General features: G+C 42.3%; 1 protein-coding gene across 2 annotated transcripts in view; it reads left to right on the forward strand.

Moving 5' to 3' along the window:
• col15a1 (collagen type XV alpha 1 chain) overlaps positions 1-20,779 on the forward strand; it is a 153,706-nt gene that overhangs the window by 46,730 nt on the left and 86,197 nt on the right. The gene's annotated exons all lie outside the window — the stretch shown is intronic.

The raw sequence follows: 20,779 nt of genomic DNA on the forward strand, positions 1-20,779 counted from the left end.
AGGTTGTTAATAGGGCCAAAATGTACTTTGCACACAGTGTGGAACTCTAACCTAGTGGTTCTTGATTGTAGCAAAAGATGCTTTAGGATAAGGAGATTGTTTCCTCCATTCACATCCTCTCTCGTTGGTTTTCCACGGCATTGCAACCCCATGGGTGCAATACAGAGTGAAGAAATTACAGTGGCAAAAGGGTTATGTACCCCTGTTTCTTTATTTTTGTTCCACTCCCCAGGGGTCTTTTGAGCAAAGAATGCATTTCCTTTGCTGATGCTTTCAAGATGTTTGTTCATGAATCAGATTAATAGTTGTGCTAATCACTTTTTGTCCCCCTCCAGTTATTTAGAGACTTTCCATAGTAAATGAGGCCCTTTGGTTTGCTTGCCTTAATATATATTTCTAAATGTAAATTTGAAACAAACGAAGAAGTACTATACAACCATTGATACTCCTAGGGGAGCCTCATATCTCTGAAGGGAGGACTCCCAAAGGATATCCGCAGCAACAGCAACAATTACTATAAGGTTGTGTTTATTCAAAGCTTAAAAACAGTCCATTAAACTGAATGCATTATTCCTAATTAGTTAACAGTCATAAAATACTTCTAAATTTGTTATTTTAATTGCTAATTGCTAAATTACATTGGTGTAGCAATTGCCATCGCACTATGGGGATATTATTGATTTTATTAGAAATTAATACAACTATGTTACGTTTATCCCATATTTCTCCCATCATGTGGTCCATGACAGCTTGCAACACAAATGCAACAAGATAAATATATAAAAAACCTGATGATTAAATTAGTTTAACATCATGTATAACATCATTTTGACTGATGAATTAATTTTATCCGTCTCTCTTAATGTTTTAATGCTACCGAATTAATTTTCTTTTTTAAAATGAAATTAATGTTATATTGTTATTGACATTTTTAGCTTTTGGAATATTCTGTATTTTGGAATTCCGACTAAGGAATGCCAGTCAGTCCTACCTTCTATTAATGCAGTGTGGAGTGTTGTTTAAGTGATAACTGGTAAAGATGTTTCTGAAGTTTAGCATATTATGTTAGATTTGTGTGTGTGTGCATGAAATGCCTTACTTGGAGTCCATTTATTTACCTTCGCTGTCGTGTGAACTGTTGCATTTCCGTCTATTGTCATAAATTATGAAATCATGAAGATGGAATCAATTACATGATATTATGACAGGTGAGTGTTTGCCAAGTTGGGGTGATGTTCAAGTGGAAAAAATATAGGCTGCATCCCTATAATTCACTCCTGCCTGTATTTACAAGACATAATGAGATTGGGCCTTGGGGAAATGGCTCCTAGATTGCTATGGATTTTGTTTCTGTCATTACTTCAGAATTCGACTTCCTATGAAATATTTAAATATATCACTTCACTGTTTTTCTACTCAAAACTAAACAGTGATTTCCAGGTCTTTTACCTTTTTGGTTGCCCTTCTTTGGATTTGTTCCAGCTTTTCAATATCCCTCTAGAACTATTGTGCCCAGAATAAGCACAGTATTCCAGGTGAGGTCTGATCAAAGCAGAACAAAGCAGCAACACATCTATCCACAGCATTTCCCTGAACTACCAAGCTCTCATCTCTATTGAATAGCATGACTTGCTTTTGAGAGGCTTCTTATGGCTCTCAGTAATCACAACATTCCTTTCTAAGTGCTCACACACTGTTTAATTATTTGTTCTATGTTGAAATCTAAGCCAATAGTTGCTCAGGTCCTCTCCTCCACTTCGTTTGAAGATGGGGACAATATTCACCCTCTTCCAGTTTTTTAGGCATTTCCTGTACTCCAAGAATTTTCTGAGATGATCAACAGTGTCTTTCACCTGCATGTTTAATTTAGTATCTTTGAATGTAGTTCATCTGTCCCTGGAGATGAATTCATTTAGAGCAGTTATGCATTTCTGTACTCCATTATTACTTCTTCTGGGCTCCAGTCCCTTATTCCACAATTTGTTCTATGTTCATGTTGTTCTTTGGGAAGAGAATGAGGTAAATAAGGTCTTCTGCTTTCTATATTAGCATTTCTAGGCAGTGATTCTACAGTTTCCTTGTTCTTTCTCAAATCATGGTTTGCACATTAAGACCCTGGATAATGAACCAGCTTTAAACCACAGTTTCTTTGTTCAGATATAATAGTGAAAAGCTGTTTAAGACAATAGATATCAGCTTGCCTTAACTGGCATAGCACGGGGTTTGTTACTGGTCTAACAAGCTGGGAACATTCAGTTCTCAGTGTAGTTTCATTGCATATTTCGTTAGCCCATATATATTCCCATGAATTTCTAAATCAGGGGTGAGAATCACGTGGTCTTCCAGATATTGTTGAACTCCAACTCCCAACATTTTTCAGCATGGGCTGTGCTAGCTAGGGCTGCTTGGATATGCATCCCAGCAACATCTGGAGGGATGTATAATTCTCATCCCAGCTGTAAACATTACATGATTTTAAAAAAATAATTAACAGATCATACATGTGATAAAAGATCCCAGATGTCCCAGAAGGAAAGTTTAAAGTTCTGTTTTAAATTAGTCAGAACAGACAGTCCTATTATTTTTAAGAGGCAATAGAGTTCCCTGAATCGGAGCCATAAACAGTTTTCCTGACCACCCCAGCAAAGTTGGCTTTCTTTGACTGTCCTTTCAGAAGACCCCAGAGAATCCCTTTCACAGCTGTGGGGAAAGTTGCAACCAATTAACCAATCAATAATGTTTCTTCTTTAGGTGAGGAGAAGACACTGCAAAGTAAACAAGAAATGACATGGGAGCAAACACTTAAGTTATGCCTTAGTTTGATTCAGAGATGCTGTCTTAGGGACCATCCAGACAGCCCTTTAAACCAAGAATTCTCTCGGTTTTATCAGAGGCATTCAAGTGACGCTTCCGGTAAAACCGAATTAATTCGGAACAAAGCAAGGTTTTCCTGCTTTATTCCGAATTAATTAGATATCTGGTAAGATCCAGATTTTAGGTAAGCCCTGGGTCTTACCAGGTGTGGGCCCTGTGTAGATTGGGCCTGGAGACCGCATCGTATGATCCCCAGGCCCAATCTACACAGGCATTGAAAAACTGAGAGGGCACCCACCCCCTCCCCCAAAACATCCCTTAAAACAGTAGAAAACACACCCAAACACCATTATGGAAATGGCATGTCAGGAGACAGGGGTGGAGGAGAGGCTCCTCACCCAAGACACCCCTGGGGAGGGTGGGAGCGGAGACAGAAATACATGCCAAAGCGGGTTTTAAAAACCCTCTTTGGCGCACATTTTTCTGCATTTTATTGAAGAATATATATAAAAGCCAAGCAATAAAAGGAGTAAAAGGTTAAGTCTCAAAACTTTTCTTCAAAACATCACTTCCAAGGTACAGGAATAAATCACAAGGTACAAGATTGTAAAATACAGAAACACAAGGCAGAGTAAATCCCAAAAGACAAGGCATGAACTTGATAAACTGGAACCAGGAAAGAAAATACTTGGATTCAAAGAGCAAAACTTGGCATGAAAGGAACTATGAATCAAAATCCATATAGGAAACTTAGAGCATGAACAAGCATAACTGACTTGAAGCACCAAAGTTGACCCCAATGAAGTATTTTTATTATTTATTTATTTACAGTATTTATATTCTGCCCTTCTCACCCCGAAGGGGACTCAGGGCGGATTACAATGAACACATATATGGCAAACATTCAATGCCAATAGACAAACAACATATATAGACAGACACAGAGGCATTTAACATTTTTTCCAGCTTCACGATTCCGGCCACAGGGGGAGCTGTTGCTTCACTGTCCATTAGTGGCTGTACTTCCTCATTCCTTTCCTCGTATTTTGCTGGCAGTTTTATGATGTTGTAAATTAGTTAAATTAGCCTCCCGCATAAAGCGTACCTAAATTTCCCTAATTGACAGATGCAACTGTCTTTCGGGGCTGCATAGGTCAACAGCAAGCCAGGCTATTTAATGGTCAGGGGCTTAACCCGACCCGGGCTTCGAACTCATGACCTCTCGGTCAGTAGTGATTTATTGCAGCTGGTTACTAGCCAGCTGCGCCATAGCCCGGCTTTTCCCTTTGCCTTAATAAACCTCCTCCCCTGAGAAAAAACACATTTCGTTTCACTTTCTTAGCAGATAATTTATCTGCTCTTTTTTCTTGAAGACGAACTGATTGATGAAGGAGTTGGAAACTCTCTGTTTACAAAAGTCTCACCTTCTATCTGCCAGCTCATTACCTTCTGCAGCTACATCTGTATCTGAACAATCTCCCTCACAAAAGCAGCCACTTTCAGGAATTTGGCCTTGAGTCTCCAGTCTATGTTCTGCAGAAGCCTCTGGCTCTAAGGCAAGCCTGTCAAGACCATCATCCCCATTGCAATCAGACACAGGTTCAGAATCTGACACAGGCCCAGGCCCAGAAACCTCATTGACATCGGGCACTAACACAGGTAACACTGGCTGAATTACAACAGTTTTGGTGTTGTTAAATATCTGATAGCACAGTTATCATCAGCGCAAGTCAAACATTTACAGAAGCAAAGAGGTTTATGCTCTTAATATGCAAAGTGTGTTGGTGGACTCACCACAGATGTCAAGTGGACCCTCTGAAATCTTAGACAATCCACCACTTATTTCAAATTAAAAAATAATTAAAGATTAAATTATAACAATTTGTATGTACATTTAGTATCTACTATATACTTCCAGTAATGTGTACAATATATCTACATTGTAATTATTTTAAAAATACTGTACTTCTTCAATTGTAAAACACCATTGATTGTAAAACGCACCCCAATTTCAGTACCACCACCACCACAAAAAATACGTAAGATACACCTGCGATTTTAAGACCCACCTCATTTTTAGAGATGTTAATGTAAGAAAAAAGTGCATCTTAGAATTGAAGAACTAAAGTACATTTATTTTACAATAATTGTAAGTGTACCTTTTTCCACTTATATATATATTTAAAAATAATTCATGTCTTATAAAAATTAAATGATAGCTTTATAGTTGTGGGTGGACCTCCTTTGTCTTCTGGCAACCAATATTTTTAGACCCAGTCTGTCACTGGCAAAGTGGATACACTGACCTATATGTTAAGTTCCAATTCTGTGCACCCTTATCTAGAAGTAAAATCTCTTCTACACAGTGAGATGACCTTCTTAGTAAGCGTGCATTGGATTGCACTGTAAATTACTCAGGGTAGTAGTCACATAGTTTGCAGAACAAATGAGCTGATCAAACTTGTAGGTATTTCTGCAAGCGGCCTGAAACACTGAAATGTTTCCATTTGTTTATTTATTTATTTATTTATTTATTTACAGCATTTATATTCCGCCCTTCTCACCCCGAAGGGGACTCAGGGCGGATCACATTGCACACATAAAGGCAAACATTCAATGCCATGACATAGAACAGAGACAGAGACAAGACGCAGACACCGGGCTGGCCTCGAACTCATGACCTCTTGGTCAGAGTGATTTGTTGATTTGTTGCAGCTGGCTTGCTTTCCAGCCTGCGCCACAGCCTGGTCCTCTTGCCTGGTTTGCTCTTGTGCTCCTGGCATCAGATTGTTATTATTTGATTGTGAGATCTTCCTACCTCTTATTTTTTTATGGCATATGATTACCTACCCCGAACATTTTTATTAGAGTGAAATATAAAAATAGTTGACATATTCTGATAAACAGTCAACATTTAGTAGAAAACTGTATGTACTTCAGCAAGCTTTTTTTTTTTAAAGTAGTGCAGTCACGACATTTCTCTTTGGCTAACTGAGAAGTTCCCATAATTTAATTAACTGGCACTCTCCTGCTGTTGGCACTGGGTTGACTGCTGACTATGCTTCATTGCTGAGAAAAGGGAGAGCACATGATGCACAGCTGTGGCCTGTCCAGCTGCATCCATCAGCTAAGTGCAGGCTGCTAGGAAGAAGGAGCCTATCATTTGGCCATCTTATAGAATTGAATCCTCAGGCTGGATCTACACTGCCCTCAGGGCCGGTTGTTACTAGGCGGCCGCTGACGCGGCCGCCTCGGGCGCAGGGCCCGGGGGGCGCCGTCAGGCTTCCCCCCTCCCAGCGGGGACCATGAGCTCACTCGCCGGCGAACAGGAAGGCCTGTTCGGTGACGAGCGAGCTCATGGCCGGCTGGGATGGCCCTGGATGGCCGGCCTGTGCGCCCTGGCCCCGCCTCTCACGTTGTGTGAGAGGCGGGGTCGGGGTGAGCTGCGTGGGAGGCGGCGCCAGGGTTGGCCCCGCCTCCCGCGCAGCTCAGCCTTGCCCGTCTGGCCTTTTCCAGGCGGGCAGACTGCACCGAAGGTCCCTGCAGGCCGCGATCGCGGCCTGCAGGGACCTCCGGTGCAGTCTACCTGCCTGGAAAAGCCCAGGCCGCGCGGGGCGGGAGGCAAGGCCCCGTCTGGGCGGAGCCCTGCCTCCCGGCCTGTGCGCCCCGGCCCCGCCTCTCACGTTGCGTGAGAGGCGGGGTCGGGGTGAGCTGCGTGGGAGGCGGGGCCAGGGTTGGCCCTGCCTCCCACGCAGCTCAGCCTCGCCCGTCTGGCCTTTTCCAGGCGGGCCGACTGCACCGAAGGTCCCTGCAGGCCGCGATCGCGGCCTGCAGGGACCTCCAGTGCAGTAGGCCTGCCTGGAAAAGCCCAGGCCGCGCGGGGCGGGAGGCAAGGCCCCGTCTGGGCGGAGCCCTGCCTCCCGGCCTGTGCGCCCCGGCCCCGCCTCTCACGTTGCGTGAGAGGCGGGGTCGGGGTGAGCTGCGTGGGAGGCGGGGCCAGGGTTGGCCCTGCCTCCCACGCAGCTCAGCCTCGCCCGTCTGGCCTTTTCCAGGCGGGCCGACTGCACCGAAGGTCCCTGCAGGCCGCGATCGCGGCCTGCAGGGACCTCCAGTGCAGTCGGCCTGCCTGGAAAAGCCCAGGCCGCGCGGGGCGGGAGGCAAGGCCCCGTCTGGGCGGAGCCCTGCCTCCCGGCCTGTGCGCCCCGGCCCCGCCTCTCACGTTGCGTGAGAGGCGGGGTCGGGGTGAGCTGCGTGGGAGGCGGGGCCAGGGTTGGCCCTGCCTCCCACGCAGCTCAGCCTCGCCCGTCTGGCCTTTTCCAGGCGGGCCGACTGCACCGAAGGTCCCTGCAGGCCGCGATCGCGGCCTGCAGGGACCTCCAGTGCAGTCGGCCTGCCTGGAAAAGCCCAGGCCGCGCGGGGCGGGAGGCAAGGCCCCGTCTGGGCGGAGCCCTGCCTCCCGGCCTGTGCGCCCCGGCCCCGCCTCTCACGCTGGGTGAGAGGCAGGGTCGGGGTGAGCTGCGCGGGAGGCGGGGCCAGCCCTGGCCCCGCCTCCCGCGCTGCTCGCCGTGACCCCGCCTCCCACGCTACGTGAGAGGCGGGGCCAGGGAGCAGGAGGCGGGGCCCGCCGGCGCCGCGGTAGGCGTGGCCATGTGCCTCCCGCGGCACATGGCCACGCCTCCCGCGGCGCCGGTGGGGGGGCGCAATTTCCCCCCTCGCTTTACATATAAATTTATCTCCGGCCGGCCCTGACTGCCCTATATCCCAGGATCTGATTCCAAATTATCTGATTATCCAAGATTATCTGGCAGTGTAGACTCATATAATCCAGTTCAAAGGAGATAATTTGGAATCAGATCCTGGGATATAGGTCAGTGTAGACCCAGCCTTAGAAAAAGGTTGCTCAGTAATTAGGAGGGTTGCCAAAAGGGAACGTATAGTTAGTAGGCTGCTATTTCCCCTATTCCTGTCCCCAAAGAAAGTACTTTTGTGTGTAACCATCCCCAATATATGTATTCCCTTACGCACTTTCTTGTAATATGCATATTTGTAAAAAGCAAAGTAAATTTTAGTATTCTGAAAACTGTGGATGGCATGGTTCAGTTAACGTGTTAAGAAGTATGAATTAGTTTCTATTTGGATGGAATTAATTTTTCCTGTGTCCCTACCCAGATTATCTGCTTTGAACTGGATTATATGGTAGTGTAGACTCATACAAATTAATTCAAAGCAGACAATGTGGATTATCTGTTTTGATAATCCGGATTACAGTGTTCCCTAGCTACTTCGCAGTTCACTTTTCACTCCCTCGCTGTTTCACAGGTTTTCAATTGATATTAATGTACACATTTATCGTGGTATTTTCGCTGTTTCGTGGATAATTGTGGTGTGCAAAGGGTTTTGGAAGGGGGAGGGAGAAATAAAAGGAGAAGGAGGGAGGGTAGGGAAGGGTTGGAAATAAAAAAGGGTTATTTCGCTTCCATTCTTCTTCTCTGCCAGTGTACTGTATATTGTAACTGCTAAAATAAAGTACAGACTGCATTGTAGTAAGTGGTCTGTGGTTTGCTCTCTCCCACACATAGAATAAATATAGTGTCCCTACTTCGCGGATTTTCACTTATTGCGGGTGGTCCTGGAACGTAACCCCCGTGATAAATGAGGGAATACTGTATATGGCAGTGTAGAAGGGGCCTCACATGCCTTATAATGGGATTGCAGAAAAGGTGTTGGAACAGTGAATGCTGTTACAGCTAAATTATTATATGCTTATATAGGTAATTTTTCCTTCTTTATTATTTTGGATATATGTTTTGTTAAGGGCTTTGACAGTACTACGTGTTGTATGGTATTAACCTGGGGTAGGGTCAGGGAATTTTTCAAAAATGTTGCATATAGTTTATTATTACTGCACACTGTCCAGCGAGTGTAATTGGTTTTGTCTAGTGACAGAGACTTTAACTATCTACATAACTTTCCAATTCTATTAATGTCAACTTTCATGTGTTAAAGAATGAAGGTTTAACCAAATTAGCAATAGTTAAAAGAAGAGTAAATTTGCTTCTAAAGTATTTCTTTGCCCAGCAGAGGGAAGCACAAGGATGAGAAAAATATTGGCTTTGGGTTTCAGCAACTATACAAGAGAGGGCTCTCACTTCCAAAGATATTTTTCTTCCGTGTTATGCTTCATCTTTCATTAAAGTGCTTTAAGGCTTGTGAGATAAAGGTCGAGTCTCCCTTACCCGCAATGCCTAGGATCAGTGTTTGGGGTTTGGGATTTTGTATATTATGGAATACGATTATTTGCACATATGTCCATAATGAATACCTTGGAGATGAGCAACAGGTCTCAACAGTCCATTCTTTTATTTTTCATATACACCTTATATACATTGCCCAAAGGTAATGTTATACTGATAATTTTGTGCATGAAACAAAGTTTGTGTCCATTGAATCATCAGAAAGCAAAAGGGTCACGGTCTCATCCTCCCATGGACAAATTTGGATTTTGGAGTATTTCAGATTTCAGAATTCTGGATAGGGGATGTCCAACCTTTATTCATTTATTTATGAATGTCAAACTTTGTGGGCTACATTTATAGAGAGGTCTCGATCTTTGCAATGCTTTTGACTTTGGTGGCAACCACCCCTTCCCCCAATAGAAGGAATGGTATGACTTCTTCCTAATAAGTCAGCATGGTGATCATAGCAAGCAACTCCCAATTTCCATACTTTGAAGTATTTGGGTCACTTCTTTCCAGAGGCGTCAGGGGAAGGGAGTAAAGCAGGACACTTACAAAAGGAGAAACAAAAAGATCAAGAATGATAAATGACCCCAAGTAAGGATGGCGGATGGGGGTCAGAATTGGGGTGGGGCCCAGGCCACCCCGACCTGCAGCTAGCCAGAGCCTGCCAAGGCAACTACCCATTCTCCCAAATAGAAGGAACGGGGAGCGACGGGGAAGAGAACGGCAACCCCAATGGTGGCTGGGGCTCTCTGACTACGCTCCCAAATCCTTCATGAAAAATAAATGTATAGGCTGCTGAAAATATGCAGCTGGCCACCCAACATTCGACCAACTGCCCCCAAAAGACGCTCTGAGACCAGATAGGCAGAGGAACTCAACTCTTCTTTAAGACAGTGACTGCATCTACCTTTCAGACAGCTGGGAAATGCTGCATCTTTCCAACAGTCTATCTCCTGCCCTAGGAGAAGAAGTGCCATAAGCACTGCATTGTCCTCCCATAGAAATGAGCACAGGTTGGGGCAGACACCTGTATGGCCTTGTCAAAGGAAGTTTAGCAACGCTCACCCAGGGTGGGATGGCTCCACTCATCTCACCACCTGTTTTACTACTGTGCTATATTTCTATCTAAGAGCCAACAAACAAGTGTTGGAAAAGTATTGAACTACTTTTTCTGTCAAATGTGTTGTATAACATGATGTTTTGGTGCTTAATTTGTAAAATCATAACCTAATTTGATGTTTAATAGGCTTTTCCTTAATCCCTCCTTATTATCCAAGATATTTGCTTATCCAAGCTTCTGCCGGCCCGTTTAGCTTGGATAAGTGAGACTCTACTGTATTTTGATTTGCCTTTAAAGAGCCCTGGGTGGAGTTAACCCTTTGCCTTTTTGTTTCCAGTGAACTTGTTTTGGTTAACTTTACTCCTGTCCCAAGAGCCTTTATTTTAAGAACTGGATTTCATCAGAGAGTAACCGATCGCCACCGGGTATAGCTGGACATCATAGTTTTCCTTTTAACCCCGGCGTGCCATCACACCATCTTTTCCCCCATAAATTTCTCTCTAGGATGGGGGCAGTGGGAAGCAGACTGACCTCACATTTGAAGCAAATGCAGGTGCATGAATGTTAATGTTCCCTGTAATGTATAGGGTGTTTGAAAAAGAACTCCCTATTCACCAGTTGAGCCTCCGGTGGCTCAGTGTGTTAATGCGCTGAGTTGCTGAACTTGCAGACCGAAAGGTCCCAGGTTCAAATCCAGGGAGCGGAGTGAGCGCCCGCTGTTAGCTCCAGCTTCTGCCAATCTAGCAGTTCGAAAACATGCAAATGTGAGTAGATCAATAGGTACCGCTCTGGCAAGAAGGTAATGGTGTTCCATGCAGTCATGCTGGCCACATGACCTTGGAGGTGTCTACGGACAACACCGGCTCTTCGGCTTAGAAATGGAGATGAGCACCAACCCCCAGAGTCGGACACGACTGGACTTAACGTCAGGGGAAACCTTTACCTTTACTTTATTCACCATTTAATTTAAATGGTTAATAGGGAGTTCTTTTTCAAACACCCTGTATAACTAAAATACATTTTGGATCTGTTGATGACATAAAATAGGGAAGGCATGATTATCTAGTGTTTGATTTCATCGAAGGAACACCCTGTTTGCTCTAAGATGTTTCATAAAGACTAGTGCGGAGAAGTTAATATATTGTATGTAATATCAGGAGATAAATCTTCATATGTGGGGGCATGTCTTTGTGTCAGAACACTTGTGTTAAAGAAGTGTCCCTCTTCTTATCCATGAAATGTTGGAAAGGATCAAATGAACTTTTGGACGTATCTGTCCACAGACTGGTCCATGCCGGCTAAAACTGTAACTGCAATTTTCCTGGAAGGGAAAATTGTTATATTAGTTAAAAAATATGGATATTTGAAATGTCCACTGCCTAACCCTGAGTCAGAGTTAAAAGAAAAACTTGTGTGGGAGTTGGAAAAGGTCGATCTAATTTTAAAACCTGACAGGTAGAAACTGTGCTAGTGCACTGCTTGTAATCCAACCATTATGAGAACTATTCTACCACTTAAATGTTAACTGATGCACTTTCATCTTCCCTCTTATATAAACACCTAGCATTTTTTGAGGTTCAATTATCAAAAAGCAAGGTTGAGGGTTCTTTATATGTTCCCTCAAGTGATTTTTGTAATACAGTTCTCTCAAGTGGTCGCTATTGCCATGCCTCCCACAAACCATTAGGCTCTGCGCCCTAGGTTCACCCTCGCATCTTGTCTAGACTCTGACTCAGCCAACAAAATTATCCCTTCAACAAATCCTTTTGTTGTTGTGCACTTTCAAGTTGTATCGGACTTATGGTGACCTTATCAAGTTTTCTTTTCTTGTCAAGTTTTGTTCAGAGAGTGCCTTTGCTTTCCGCTGAGTCTGAGAGATCGTGACTTGCCTAAGGTCACCCAATGTGTTTCCACAGCTGAGTGGAGATTCAAACCCACATCTCCTGCATTGTAATACAGAACACTGCACTGGTTCTCTTAGGAGCCTTAGACACTCACACATTTTAATCCTGAGTCCTAATGTTCATGACAAAGTACCAGTGTACCTGAGCCCAAAAAAAACTTGTAATAACATCAGAGTATGCAGCAGTCCAGTGATAAGGGTAAGGAAGGATAAGGAAGAATCAGGGCACACAGTCTTATGATGGTAGTCAATAAATAGAGAAGAATGGATATGTGAATTATGCCCCCCCCCCCAATATTTGTTGAGATGGTCTGCAGAAAACACATTTTTGAATGAACATGATTATACCCCAGCAAACCATTGATGAAAGATTTTGGACTGCATGGGATGCAGCAACGACCATGTTCAGTTAAGCAGTTATATCTGCTCTTCATATTTTCCCAGTAAACATGGAAAGGGCAAGGTATTTCACACATATCCATCATCTTCAACTGGTTCAGTTTTAATGGTTGCATAGGGATGATGGGAAACTGGGTGCATATGATTACAATAAAGCAGAAAATAGTAGCTCGTGTCAAAGGCATGTCCAAACTTTGCAACTTAGTAGTTATAGGTATCTTCACATCTGTGGATTACAAATTACTTCCTTAGGCCAGAATAGGGAGGCTGAAAGAAGGACAGTAACCCAAAGGATCCTAGATATTGAAGCCCAGAAAGACATAGCCAACCTGTCAAACACAGGATCTCTGAAGTGGTTAGGACGTTTTAAACGTAATTTCCAGCGGGCGTTATACCTAAAAGCAGATATGCCAAGACACCTAAAAATCGCGTTCACCAGGGCAAGATTTGAACAAAGGGAGTCCATGGAGAGATATGGCAGATTCAACCACATCCCATATGAAGAAAGATTATGTATTTGTGGCGCCCCTGAAGTCGAAAATTTGAACCACACTTTGCATAATTGTGACTTACACGAAAAAGAAAGGAAACAATACTTATGGCCTTTTATTTGTAATAAAACAAACTGGGACAGAGCAGCCAAAACTACATTTTTATTGGCTGGTTATAACCCCATTGTGACAACAAAAGTGGCCCTGTATTTGCTCAAAGCTGCTAAAAGGAGATTGATCAGATTGATCAGATTGGGGCGCAGTGTAGGGGAGATGAGGATAGTTGATGCATACATCTATGGCTAAGCTACATTGGCACCAAGCTGGCAAATTCCTGTATATATATTTTATTTTATTTTAAGTGTACCAGATGTATGTTGTATTTCATGTTTGTATTGTCTGTGCTTGATAAGGCCAACTGGCTAATCAATAAATTGTTGTTGTTGTTGTTAGTTATAAGGCATATCACCCCTGTACTAAATTCACTCCACTGGTTGCCAGTTAGTTTCCAGGCAAAGTACATAATTTTGGTTATAACCTGGTTTAGGTCCAGGTTACCTATAGGATCACCTTCTCCTGTACAATTCACCCCAAACACTGAGGTCCTTTGTGGGGCGGCTACTCCAACCAGCCAGAACCCGGCTGGTGACCGTCTCCTCAGGTGTCATTTTCTGATACGAGGAGTACTTTTATGGCAGCCAGGGATGTTTAAAGTAAGGTTTTAGGCTAAATTTGAGGGTTGGGGTGGCTTCATGTCATTCCAATTTGTCTCAAGATGGCATGTAGTTATCCCCCCCCTACCCCAGCCTGGAAAAGTGCAGGTTATTTAAGCCCAATTTGGTTCTAGTTTTGGCACTGTCTGGAAGCACCCTCAAAGGATCTTTATATTGGCCACCCCAAGATTGTGAAATGATCTGCTAAACAAAAACTGTCAAAATGTAATAATAATAATAATAATAATAATAATAATAATAATAATAATAATAATAATAATTTATTAATATCCCGCATCTATCTCCCCAAGGGGAATCAGAACAGTTAGGACACAATTAATTGCTTTGCTAACCATGTCTTTAAACAGTACTGTTTTCTTTTAAAAATGTTTTCTAATCTTTTTTATGACTCCGGGGTGAGAAGGGTGGAATATAAATACTGCAAATAAATAAATAAATAAATGTACATTGGATAGAGCCACTTTAACGTGAGCACTGGATTCTTCTTGACAAGAACACCCCATCCCTTCCTTTCCGTCAAGAAGCTGGCAACATGTGATCAGCCAAAAAGGGCAGAAAGATGAAGTAATGTCTTTTTACTCCAGCCAGCTGTAACTGGAAATCAATTACTATGGGAAAGGACCCTTGATTGCTTGGCTTTTGGCTGTGGAAACGGAAATGCTCACTAAAGCTGCTTGGTTGATTTTCCAAATACAGTCCAGCCTGATAGGAGGACAGTGATGGTGGCGGCGGTGGCGGCAGTGACTCTAGAGTTCCTGTAGGACATGCATGTCACCATTACCAACCACTGGGAGTGCTGAAACCTCAGACATGTCTATGGCTTCAGGTGTCACAAATATACCCACCAAATCCATGTTAACTACTGGAGAAATAGTCCAACCTTCTCCCAGCAGATATTAAAATGTGATGTGTCAACAATAAAGCTGCTTCAGTACTGAAGCAGGCTTTCCCCCTTATAAACAAGGATGAAAGACCACTCAGATTAGTAATGAAGGGCTGAATTGTCTTGAATATATCATATTCTTGGGTGCTATTTTAATAATCAGTTATCTCTCTGTTTTATATTGTTATTAATTGAATGAATGGCATGTAATACCCTGAACCTTGGAATCGTCATCATAGGCTATCATTTATGGTCAGGTATGGTTGCCTTCCAAGTGTAGAGTCTTGATGGTGGGTTCATGGGTGACTGTATGTGACTTATTCTGGATCTGCGTGTTCTTTCAAATTCCAGATGAAAAGCAGTCCCAACAAGGGTTGGCTTGAGGCACCTTCCTCTTGACATGTTTCTCCACTTCACCATTTCTGCCTCTTTGAATTCCACTTTGAATTCCACAACACTGTTGATAACAACTGACCTCCGGTTAGAATGCTCTAAGGCCAGGGCTTCCCAGTTCTCGGTGTCTATGTCATAGTTTTTAAGGTTAGCTTTAGGCTCATCTTTAAATCTCTTTTGCTGTCCACCAACATTCCATTTTCCATTCTTGAGTTGAGAGTAGAGTAACTGTTTTGGGAAATGGTGACTGAGCATTCGGAATATGTGGCCAGTCCAGCAAAGTTGATGGCAGAGGATCATCACTTCAAGGTTGGTGGTCTTTGCTTCTTCCAGAATGCCAACATTTGTCCTCCTATCTTCCCAAGAGATTTGCAAGATTTTTTGGAGGCAGCCCTGATGTAATCATTCCAGAAGTTGAGAGTGACATTTGTAGATGGTCCACGTTTCACAAGCATATAACAGGGTTGGGAGGACAATAGCTTTATAAACAAGCATCTTGATATCCTTATGAATGTCCCGATCCTCAAACACTCTCTGCTTCATTAAAAAAAAAACATGCTGTATTCACAAAGCTTAGACGATGTATTTTGGTGTCAATGTTGACTTTTGTGGAGAGGTGGCTGCCAAGAAGTTTAAGGAGGTTACGGTAGTGCGCCTTCCAATGTAGTGCAATTGATGTTTTGTCCTTCAGAAATGTAATTCTATCTGATGAGCATAGAGGGTGTGACATGATTTCTTGGGTTATAGATTATCTTTATATCATTTAAGAATCCCTGTGCATCATGGATATCTACCAGGTGTTGGATTTCTTCAGCCTTTTTTGTCCACCATATGTTCTTGAATTATCTGGTCCTTCATGCACCAATGTAGATTTTTTTTTCTTAGCAGTTAAGTTGGTGTCTCTTTGCCATATTTGGAAGGCTTTCCTTTTCTAATCAATTAACTGGATTTCATTATCATTTTCATCAAACCAGTCTTGATGTTTCCTAGTTTGGTATCCAATGGCTTCTTCACAGGCTATAATGAAAAAGGTCTTCAGCTTATTCCAGTGTTCCTCAACATTTTGAAAGTGTTCTATGGGTAGATGATCTTTGCATGTTGTTTGGAGAAGGGCTCACTAAGAGAGCTCTTGAAGGGCTTGTGTGTTCATTTTACGTCTTTCTTCCTTGAAGTCTGCTTTTGGGGATGATCTTGATGGCTATCATGGATCAAATTAACTTTGGTCTGTCCAGCAGTCTTCAGTGCTTGTTATGGCTCTTGTGGGAATCACATCATAGCAGTCGTTGGCATGCAAAATTATATAGTCTAAGTGGTGCCAATGCTTTGACTGGGGGGTGCCTCCATGAAGTCTTAAATTTGTTTTTCTGGCAGAGGAGTGTGTTGGTGATTTCAAGGTTGTGTTCTGCACATTTAGTGAGAATGATTTTGTTCTCCTTAGTTATCCCAATAGGATGGTGTCCAGCAGATAGGGAAAAAAATCTCTTATGATAGTTGCCTGCTGGTTTTTGGCAAGATTAATTCAGAGGGTTGAGAATAGTTCTTTAATGCTGATGGATGCTTCAGACAGATGCTTTACTGGGTTGTTTCTGATAGCAAAGCCGACTCTGTGTATTTTTTTGTTCTTGTTCATGGAATCCCTTCCAGAAGAAGGTATAGCCTCCTTTCTCTTCCTTCAGCTGTCCCTCTCCAGCTCTCCAGGTCTCTTGGTGTGCTGTTATATCGATGTTAAGACACCTCAGCTCCCTTGCAGTGTTCAGGACTGCTATCAGTCTGTGTTATCCAACAGTGTCCATATGTTCCATATTCCAAAATTCATTTGTCCTTTTTGACTGCAAAGTGGTGATGCAGTAGTCCCAGTCATAGATAAAAAAAGAGGCAAACTATGTTTAGGGCACCCTTTCTAGCTCCCTCCCCATATTGGGTGCGCAGAGTGGATCCTAAATAGTCATGGATCCTAAATAGCTCAATCATAGATACAGCTGCCAAACTATTCAGCTCCTTCGGACCTTGAGGTAGAATGACTGGATCCATATCCACTACCCATGTGCCACTCTGTAGCTAGGGGCTTCCAGATTTCACAGTTCTACCCCTGTCTTCACTAGCTGATCATCATAGGGCTTTTTTTGGTTTTCTTTTCTTTTTCTTGGAAGATGCTTGCACGTGAGTTTGTTTTATGTGTGTAGATCAGTCCACACCTGATCAACACACAGTCTTCACAGAAAGAGGTTCAGCTCTAGTGGTGTGGTTAACCTGACAACCAATGGCCTGACAACCAATGGCTCATCTGTTGCAGCTTTCTTCTGCCTTCACAGCCGTTGTAACACGTACCATGTTATCATCAATCTGCTCCAATGTTGAGAACTTCAGATTGTGTTTAGTCTGATTCCTCCCCTGTGACCTTGCCACCCTGGGAGATCTACCTGGGAGAACATGACTGATGGCTTCGCCCACAGATTCCCTGGCACACACAAGCCTCCTCACCAGGACAATGTGACAATCCATCAAGGGGGAAACCTTGGAATACAACAGGCTCTATAAATATGCAGGAACATAAATACTCCTCTTGTTATCTTGATAGAGTGGATGTCTCTTTCCTGGATCTTTGGGAAACAGAAACTGTAGTTGATGATGTAAAAGCATACTTTAAAAAAAATGGTTAATAGAGGAGGACAGGGATACCAGGAAATTACAGTCCAGTTAACATAATGATAGGCCTTTTGAAAACAGAATGCTGAACAAGACAAAACTTTGGTCAGTGAGAAAAGAAATTCTTTTTAAAAAAAAGTAATTTTTATTCATTTTCAACAGAATTTATGAAAACATGAACAAAAACAAAAACATAATTGCTAATTGCAATTGTGAGGGGAAGGGGAAATAGAATAAAGAGGGTATGGCAAGAAAAGATATAGATACAAAGAAAGATAAGTTAGTGATGAAAAAGGAAAAGTAAGGCAGGGGGAAAAAAGATAAAAAATAAAAAATAAAGAAGAAAAAAAATTGAAAAAGAAAAATAATTTGGAAATAACGAGGCAATGGGAAGTGACTTCCATTCGATTCCACAGGGTTTAGAGTTCCTTGAAATTATAGCACATATTTCCTAAGCCCTCTTCCTTGCTTTCCACACTTCTCTGTTTCCTTGCATGAAGTGAGAAAAGAAATTCATGTTAACTGAGGATTTGTTTTCTTCTTCTTCTTCTTCTTTTTTTTTTTTACAGATTTATCCATGTGTTGTCTGACTCTATTACCAAAAATGTATAAATATTTTTCAATGTACTCCTATCATCTAGGAAAATATTCTAGAAATATTCTGTGTTTGAACATCAAAAGATGATCAACTAGATACCTCACTTAGGCAGAAAAAACGAAATGCACAGATACAGGATGGATGATGCCTGATTTGACAACAGTCCATATAAAAAAAGATCTTGGAGTCTTCATGGACCATAACTTGAACATGAGCCAACAGTGTGATGTAGCAGCTAAAATAAAAACAATGGGGTTTTGGGCTGAATCAAAATATTGTGTCTAGATTGAGGAAAGTCATGGTGCCGCTCTACTCGGCTTTGGTCAGATCTCACATGTGTCCAATACTGGGCACCACAGTTTAAAAGAGATATTGACAGGCTGGAACATGTCCAGAGGAGGAGGAAGATTAAAAGGCTCAAAGGTCTGGCCCTATGAGGGGCTTCTTAAAGAGCTGGATATGTTTAGTCTGCAGAAGAGAAGATTGAGAGGAGACATGACAGCCATGTACAAATATATGAAAGGATGTTACAAGGAAGCAGGCTTTGTTTTCTGATGCCCTTGATACTAGGACTCAGAACAAAGGGTTCAAATTACAGGAAAGGAGATTCCACCTGAACATTAGGAAGAACTTCCTGACTGTAAGAGCAGTTCAGCAGTAGAATTCTCTACCCTGGAGTGTGGCAGAAGCTCCTTCCTTGGAAGCTTTTAAACAGAGGCTGGATGGCCATCTGCCAGGGGTACTTTATGCTTTTCCTGCATGACCGGGGGTTGGACTAGGTGGTTCATGTGGTCTCTTCCAACTCTATAATTCTATATGATGTTATGATTTGTTCATCAGAGAAAAGTGCATGGGAGGTGTGCTTGTTTATTTGTATGTCGTGTTTGTCTCTTGTGTGTGTGCATAAAACACGTAGTTAACATGAGTTGTGTACAAAAGAACATTTATATTTCTTCACAGAATAATTTAATCAGGATGTTTGGATGTCAGGGGAAAATTATGCAGATATTGTTTCTCTGTTATTCTTCCTGACTGAGTTTCCCAACTTTTGGGAAACCCATTTTTTAAATACTTGGAAACAGGCCCGTAGCTAGGATTTTGATTTGGGAGGGGCTGGGATTTTTGGTTCGGGGGGGGGGGGGAGGTCCTGAGTCTGGGTGAGAGGGGATCTACCCTAGCAAACCTTTTGTATTGTTATCCCAATACCCCCATGCATATGAGATATATTGAGCATGGTGATCAGATCATGATATGAATAAACATAACAGTTTAAATAATAAATGTAAGGCTTTTTCATGGACCACCCTGAGAATTTGAGGGGTGAAGCCCCCCCCCCCCTGGCTACATGCCTGCTTGGAAATGAATTATTGAGATTATTCTTTCGATTTCTTGTGTTTTGTAACTTATATGTTTTCTTATATTGCTGTGCTTGCTTGCACTCATTTTTTTGTCTATCTGCCCATCCATCCGCCCACTCCGTTCTTTGTTCTTGGTTGAATAAACTATATTTGCTGTAACCACGGAAATGTTGGTTTGAATAAATGCAACTCTTTGACAGATACATAAACAAAAAAGGGCACAAAAGCTGAAAAATGTAATTAATGGAACCAAAAGGCTGTGAAATGTAAAGTCAGAAGGTTTGTTATGCAATGCAAATTTCAAAGGAAGGACAAAAGGAAAGTTAAAAGGAAGAGCAAGATTTTAAAAAACAAGGTTTTCAACAGTGGTAACAGATGATAGCAGTTATCTTATGCTTTGGTTTGAGGATTTGTTCACTCATGTCAGTTCACATACTGATGATTATAATATCACGTATTATATTGCACCTGCCTACATGAACTTTCCCAGATCTAATGTCACAGACAGAAATTTTTCACAATTTGTCAACTCGAATGACTTTCATTGTATAGGATATCACATGTTGTGGGTGGGTTTGTATGAGAACTGTTTATTTATCAGGAAAATTCCAGGAGAACAAATGTAGCCCCCAAATATGAAACAGCTCTGATTTTGTCTCCTCACTCACTGTCTGCACCCACTTGTTTTTTGTTTGTTTGTTTGTTTTTTGTCCTTGGTTTTTCATCTTAGGGTATTTTTGACAGTCCAGATCACAAGTTCTAAAGTATTGCTCTAAAGCCCTTATATAGTGGAGGGGATGAAGCCATACTTTCCTGTTGCAATAGTCTCTATAATTTAAACAAAAAGAAACCCTATAATGATTATGCTGCCCAACCATATTTTCAGTAAAGCTAGGAACGCAACTTAGATTGGGTTCCTTCCCTCTCCCCACCACATAGTTTCTATGTCATATTTAGTCTTTGAACTCACTCTCTTTGCAACCCTCATTTTGTACTAGATTCCACAGTGCCACAAAGTTATTTGAACAATATGAAAGTAATATGCAATTATGTGTGACTTGCTTGAGGTCACTGAATAGATTTCAGTGGCTGAGTGGATATTTAAATCCTGTTCTCCAGAGTCCTATCCAATGCTGATATCACTACACCATACTGGCTCACCAAGGGGCTACTCTTTTTCAGTTATGGGTCCCTTTTCTCTCATTGGCTAGAATAACACTGGATGGCAACCAACGATTTATTTCTTCAATTGAGCCAT

This window comes from Anolis carolinensis, chromosome 6 (genome assembly GCF_035594765.1).
Source record: "Anolis carolinensis isolate JA03-04 chromosome 6, rAnoCar3.1.pri, whole genome shotgun sequence".
NCBI lineage: Eukaryota > Metazoa > Chordata > Lepidosauria > Squamata > Dactyloidae > Anolis > Anolis carolinensis.